The sequence below is a fragment of the Anneissia japonica genome, unplaced genomic scaffold, assembly GCF_011630105.1.
Source record: "Anneissia japonica isolate Jap-2015-1 unplaced genomic scaffold, ASM1163010v1 scaffold287834_len5846547_cov211, whole genome shotgun sequence".
Lineage (NCBI taxonomy): Eukaryota > Metazoa > Echinodermata > Crinoidea > Comatulida > Comatulidae > Anneissia > Anneissia japonica.
In genome coordinates, this window is record NW_022704992.1 from 5,093,581 (window position 1) to 5,101,020 (window position 7,440).

The 7,440-nt window shown below is 35.2% G+C and overlaps 1 long non-coding RNA gene across 1 annotated transcript in view; it reads right to left on the bottom strand.

Annotated features, from left to right (window-relative positions):
• Window positions 1–2,589: 2,589 nt before the first annotated feature.
• Window positions 2,590–7,440, bottom strand: part of LOC117105105 — a 7,537-nt gene continuing 2,686 nt past the window's right edge. The window contains exons 2-4 of the long non-coding RNA XR_004444855.1: window positions 5,168–5,361; window positions 4,188–4,231; window positions 2,590–3,158 (exon numbers count right to left, since the gene is read on the bottom strand). This is a non-coding gene — a long non-coding RNA (uncharacterized LOC117105105). The remainder of the gene's footprint in view (window positions 3,159–4,187; window positions 4,232–5,167; window positions 5,362–7,440) is intronic.

Sequence of the window (7,440 nt, forward strand, 5' to 3'; positions counted from 1 at the left end):
CTCAGGTCTAAACTTGCTCGATTATCTCCAGGGAAACCAAAATAAAAAAAAAGAATCTCGCCAGCGACTATCAATCAATGTCTTAATTACGCAAGGAGATGAGCTTTCACACAGTGTCAATTCAACTTAACAACTGACCAATCAGAACAGTGCCCAGAACACGCGCGCGTACCACAAGCACACGTGTTTACATATACATAGTGGGGCTCAGCGGAAAGGTCCATTCACGCTTCAGTTTGTGGCTTATTCAACAACTTTGTTTGAACATCTCTAAGTACAGTATTTGCTTTTCGTTATCTGAATGTTATTCATACTACATTTACTGGGAGCACGCAGCTGATAATACATGCATATTTTTGGAATGCATTTGCAAACGCAATCAAAAGTTGTAACTCAGACTTGTTACATAACTGTGCCACGATTTCTGAATAGTGAATCCAAGTTGATACGTTAAAATCCGGTACATGATTGCTTGTCCGTCACGCGCTTTCAAGTGGCTTTTGAGTAATTCGATTTATAAACATATTGTTCTCTGAATGAATCTGTATTCGAATCGGTAAATTAAACCTTTCCCGGCTAATTACATTGTGAAATGGAATGAAACGTTTTTGAATAATGTATTTTGTGTAGGCCTATTTGATTATTCTCTGGTCGCGATATTATATACGCATACATATTTTAATAGGCCTGTCTCGTGTTTTCAAATAACTAAAAAAAACTGACATTGCACAAAAACATGATGGTAATCTCAGGATGCTGACATTTGAAAATGAAGTTGAATGCGGCTGTTGTTTGTGGGGCCGGTTGCATCTAGACTGCCTCTCTAAATTAAGATTATATTGTAAGCACGCTATTGTCATCATAAATTGCTGTGTTCTGTTTTTATGCTCTGTCTTAGTTTTCCGTGAAAGAAACAATATAATTTTAGATTGAAATTACTTCTTATTCCTAAATTACTTATTCTTAAAACTCAAACAAGGTTACTGAAATTCGATTTTGTTTTACCCTCGAGCATAAAAGAAAATAATGGTATCGCCTCTCGTATTCAGGCAGCACTCAACAAAACAGTGCCTCTGAATACGGCTGGCGATTCCATTATTTTCTTGAGGTTAGGTTACAGTAGCACGCAAGACAATAATGTGCCTGAATACGATGGGCGATTCCAGTATTTCATTGAGGGTATGCTGCAGTTTCGCCTAGCATGCACGGCCTGTGTATTGTTGGTACTGTATTCAGGCACAAGGCGAAGGTATGCACTTTATGGAGTGATTGCTCTAGTTGAATAAGTTATTGCAACTTACACAGTACATAAAAATAATGTAGGCCTATTTGTTTTAGATACATAAATATTCGTCTCTACTTCCTTCTCTTTTGTGGTTGTGTTTTCTCTACAGAATTCTTATGTTGTGTAATGTTCCCCACTGGGCTGTTTCGAAGTAAACATATTACTGTACATAAAAAGTCGTAGGTTTTGTTTGATTAGTCCGTTGGGTATAAGTAGGGCACGTTGCGTAGTACGACGGTCGTACGACCGTCGGCCGACGATTCCTGAGTGCCAGACGACGCGACGCCGTCTACTGATTGTCTTTGCAGTCTGAACGGATCGTCATTAGAACCGATCCGTTGCGCGTGCGTCGTGGCGTTGCGTTCTCTACAGAATCACGTCAGCCGACGACTGTTGGGAGCATTGAGTGCCCGGTTTAATGCCAACTTAGAGTGTGTGTCCTCCTGACGTTGTTGTCCTCCTGACGTTGGTGTCCTCCTGACGTTGTTGTCCCCATTAACTATATGGTAATATGATTAGCCTACCTAAGGTAGATATGATTAATATATCATTGTGTTCCATTATTTAAAAAAAAAAAAAGTGATATTGGTCAAATTACAAATTTTGTAGAATATCAAAACAATAGTTCTCTAGGCAGATTAATTTTAAAATATTACCGTACGTAAGCTTATTGTGATTTGAAACATTGCGTTATGCAAAGAATAGATTTCTGACATCGTTGTCCTCATTTAACTAGGCTATGTAGCGATTAGCCTATATGCATTAATATAGGCCTCACTGTATTCCATTATTCAAAAGAAAAGTTGATATTGAGTTAAAATGCATATTACAGGCATAGGCAGATTCATTATAAATTTCATGTTTCAGCTTCATTTAGAATCAATAACCATAAATGTATTTTTAAAACCATATTATAGAGATTAACCATTCCAGTGTATCATAGAAGATCCGCTGATATTCAGAGGTCCTCTTAAATAAATGAAATAATGTGATGCTTTTATCAGCGATGTCTCTTTATGAGGCTTACGGAGTGCAGTTGTTTTAGTCGTGAGAAAGTTCTGCTGTCACATGAATTGAACCCAGGACCTTGGGATTAGAAGGCAAGTATATTAACCACTAAGCTATTTAACTCCACTTCAAAGTATTAGGTACTGTATTAACATCACCCAGTCATGATAAACCATGTGTGTATATTGGTATCACCGTGTTAAAATGTTTTATGTAAGCTATAGGCCTAGGCCTAATAATAAAGGCCCTCACTATTACTTCGATCGTAATCTATGATTAACTGGATAAATCATGAATTCAAAGTCTATTAGATTTTATTGATCAAATTATTTTATCATGAAAGCAAAAATAAAGCCATATTGTAATTAGCACACTCGTGTAATAACAATATTAATCTATTCGTAAAGTCCTCTCATTATTCCCAAGCCAAAAACACGAGTATGCTCCACTCTACTTTGTCTGTACATATGCCTATTTCCAAACGAATAAATTGTTATTAATTTTTACAAACAGTAATTTTAACAATAGACTCAAGCGAGTATGAATATGGGTCAAGATTATATATATCTTTGTTTCGGGACGATCAAGCAAGTGTGTCCGTCGGTTGATTTTCTTCCCTTTCGTTTCTTTCTATATTTGCCCTGAATCTTGAGTTAGAGTAGTTTAGCTTCTCGTAACGGCTCTTAATATATAATGTCTCATTTATCATTGAAAATAATAATTGTCAGCATTATCATAATACATGTTTTGAACAATCACACAATTGAAATTGAACGCAACTTGATGTTAAAAAATGTTTCGATATATCTACTATAAAACACGATGACTAGACTAGTTGCTACCCGGTAATGACCAACTTGGTATTCTGAAAAATAAAAAACAAATAATACAATATTAGGCCTATAATATAAAATCAAACAAGCTGCATCGGCGACAGTAAAATACACAGATAAACTCGTCAAATTCGAATAAAATAATTATAGAACCCTCCTATTAAAGACCACCCCAAGCTAGAGCCATAATTTCGGCGATGGTTCGAACGGCACGCTCGCCTATGGTTCTTCTCGGATAAGGAATATAAACCGTACCCCCAGTGTATACATTGGCTCGTGTGCACTATAAAGAACCAAGGAAAGAACCCAGTACATCTTTCGAGACGAGCAGGGGGATACCCTGGTGTACTGGAACAGACAGCCCCTGTGGTGGACGACGAGAGTTGCTGGTACCGGGTTACCGGGTAACACAGACACGAAGGGACCCTAATGTATGTATATATATATGTATATGTATATGTATATGGGCCTATGTATATGTATATGTATATATGTGTATATATATGTACATATACGGTATATAATATATAATATAAGCCTATATTACCTATTCGATTTAAACATTATATATGGTAATGGTTGGATATTTGTAAAGCGCCTTCCACAATAAAATCGTCTCAAGTCGCTGACAGTATTCAGACCATTAATCATAATTTGAAAAATATATATATATAAATAAAATTTAAAAAATATATATATAAATAAAATTTTAAAAATAAATAAAAAATAAAATAAACAAACAAGCCGTTCAAGTATTGAAGTGAGACGGCGGCCAAAAATGGCATTGCACAAACCGCGAACACGAAAGAGGGAATGAAAATGCGCTCTTCCGATGTTGAGACGGCGCCGCCACCACTGTGTACACGTACGCAGGTATCGGTACTCCGGCGACACTGAGTATGCTGGGCTCCAGTTTAGCTTCCACCTTGGATAAGCCTCGGCTCTACTAACTCCGGCTCAAGTGAGGGAGTTGCGACTTCATGGTGAAAACAAATATATATGTATATGATGATGAGGATTCGCCTTTATAAAATAGTTCACACTCAGTTAAAGTACCGTACCTTATAAATTTTAGAGCCAATCTTCATCATCTCGTTTAGGATACCTAAAATATAATAAAAATAATAATAATATTATTATTATAATAATAGTAATAATAATAATAATAATAATAATAATAATAATAATAATAATAATAATAGGCCTATGATAGAAATAATAATAATATTTAATAAATAATTATTACAGTATACAATGAAAACAACGAAAATGGTACACATACAATACTGTGAATACGATACATTTTTATCGTAACTTAATATCCCTGTAAGTATAAGATTAAACAATTTTTATTCATTTTTTACGGTGTTAATATGTTAATGGCATCAATAATATGTACTGGTACTTTCTACATTGTTCTATTACTTTTATTTTAATATTTAATAACGCTTTTGAATGACAGGCCAATCTGTCCATGTGAATTTAGCGTTGATTTTTTTAATTATCGAAATCTAGGCGTAATAAAACGATTGGTGTAGTGTTAGCTTTGGAGTGCGGTTAAATAGCTGATTAAGGTGCTTGGCCTTAATGGTTCTGGGTTCCAGGATTTATTCTCCAAAGCAACTTTACTCTATTAAGTCTCATATTGACATTTAGTTTGTGTAAAGCATCGACGTGTTTTTATGTTTGTCTTGTGAGAGGGGCTGTCACTAAAGGACGGTAAGGAGTGAGAGTGGTGTATATAGAAAAAAGCTTACCTCCTTCCAGCTCCCACTGGAATTTTATGATATTTGAAGAAAAAGAACACTAAAGTAGTTACAAAATAACTTCATACCACCATATTTTTGCCAGCTAGCACCGCCTCAGCTTAACATCAGGCCCTTCACTTCACCTTTGCGCCCACATCAGCCCCTTTCCCATTCCAATGCCCCGACGACACTGGGCAGTGATATTATTCGACACTGGCAATCCCATTGGCGCATGGGTGTGCATAAAGAAATAAATAAGCCTACACAAAATTAATAAAAACTCTTATACGTACCCGGTGTCCCATTCTTCTGGATCTTCCCAAAACGTACGTCTGTAGAGCTTGTTAAGGAGTGCTGCACGCTGTAAATCAGCGGATCTACCGTAATTCCTGCCCCTCTGCTTTTGTTGGTAGAAGTTGCCTGCTTCACTCAGACATAAGCACAATGATGTGACCAAAATAACTGCCAGGATTTTATTCATGTTGAACTAAAAAAGCAAGATATTACTGAACACGATAGCCTTGTGCAATATTTATGGACACATCAACGGAAAAATAAGTTGAAAATAAATGATTTTTAACATGGTGCGATTTGTCGTACGGAGCAGTGAGTGGCAGCCTTTAAGTTTGCATTCTATAGAGATTATTTCTAACAAACCCGACTTTTTCAAATATTACAAAAAGCAACATTGTCTAACATCATTCTATAATTAATATCGGTGGTAATTGAGAACACCCATAATTTATATTTTTTTGAAATTCTTCTTGTCGTCGCTTTCAATATTCGGTTTTATTGGCATTAAAATAAATGTGCTATGTATTTATTCATTTAAAAATGATGTTAACAAATATTGTTAAATAGAAAAATATACATCGCAATAATAAATGACATGAAACAGTTTGATTATAAAAGGAATATGCTGAAAGGTACGTTTGCCAATTGAATATTCGTAGGATCCACTTTTTTTTCATATAATTTGTAACAAATATTACCGGGACTACTTTTTGTTCTGTTTTCTGTTACAACGGTTGCAAATATGGATTAAAACAATATAAAAAAAAGTCTACTGTTTAAACGTATTAGTTAACAGTTCCCTGTTGTTAACATTATTATTGTATAGTTATTTTCTTTTCCTGTGGTTATAGTTGTGAAAAGACAGTGTCTTTAGAGGTTCTTTGTATCTCCCTTTTTGCCCTCTCCGCCACTGGCTACCGTCCTGTGGCAATTTGTATTGTCAGTGTAAAGTCTAAAAAAAATGAATAAAATAAAATAACTGTTTCGTCTATTGTCGGTCAGTTCGACGTCGTCAGCATATTAACTTTCTTCTTTTCTCCTTGAAAGAAGCCAATGACACTTTTGAACTCATGTAGACTTGTGAACATTTTACTATAAAACTCTAAAAAAAGTATTTAAATAAGCCTAACAATAATCTCCACATCATCTCTTCGTGTCACTACCCAAACATATAAGTATTTCCCTGCTTGGAATTTTCTGCGGATATTATTCTCCTCTCAACCAACAACAGTTCTTTTCAGAACTATCTACGTGATGTTCAGCAAGCATTAACATATAGGCCTACTGTATATCAACTTACTAATGGCATCACCGTCTATAGAAATAGGTGGATGGCATTTGGATTAGGCATAGCCTAATCCAAGTGGCACATGATGTTTATAAACCTCCCTTTAGTAGTAGGCCTAAATAATAACCCATTCAGGTAATCTCCTTGAAAGAAGAAATGACACTGTCGAACTCAGGTGAACATTTACTATCAATTCTAACTCAAAAAAAAGTATTTATAACAATAATCTCCACATCATCTCTTCTTAAGTCTTAAACTATCAGCCAGCACCTTTTATTAAGTTCGAACTAGTATATCCTTTGGATCGCCGAATGCTGCGGTCATTTCATTTTGTATAAATAAAGTTCCTTATCAAATCTTAAAAACAGAGTGAGATATTCATTAATTTGTTGAGTAATTCAGATTCCAGAGTAAAGTGCCTTTAAAAGAAATTTTTTTTTTATTATAGTGAAAGAATGTTTTAACTTTTACCCGTCAAAAAAGAGGATTTTAAATTGTGATACTAGGTTGTTATGGGCAGAGCTATAACGCGGACAAAATGAATCGTCGGCACAAGGAAATGTTCAGATTCCTACTAAATCTTCTAACCGATTGAAGGCGAAATTGCCATGTTGTCAATACTGTAGCAGTTTGGAACCGTCCTTAGAACTCATATGTAGCCTAATTTCTATATTAACAAAGTCACAGACAATAGGCATGATACTCCCCAAGTCAAATGTAATGCGTTTCTGGAATTGAAAAAAGGTGATTATCGGAACAAGTGCCCTCTTTCGTCTAATAAATTTGCTTTGGAATAATATTTTCTGGCAACCTAACCACAGCGTTCCCAACGTTAGCGTAATGTTTTAATAACGTTTTGTGTTTGCTTAGTTGGTGTTTTACTCCCATTTGCCTACGTTGAATTATATATCTATCAGATAACTTACATAATTATAATATATTTCCTGTCTCTTATTCACATCTCAAACAAACAAGCCGTTCAAG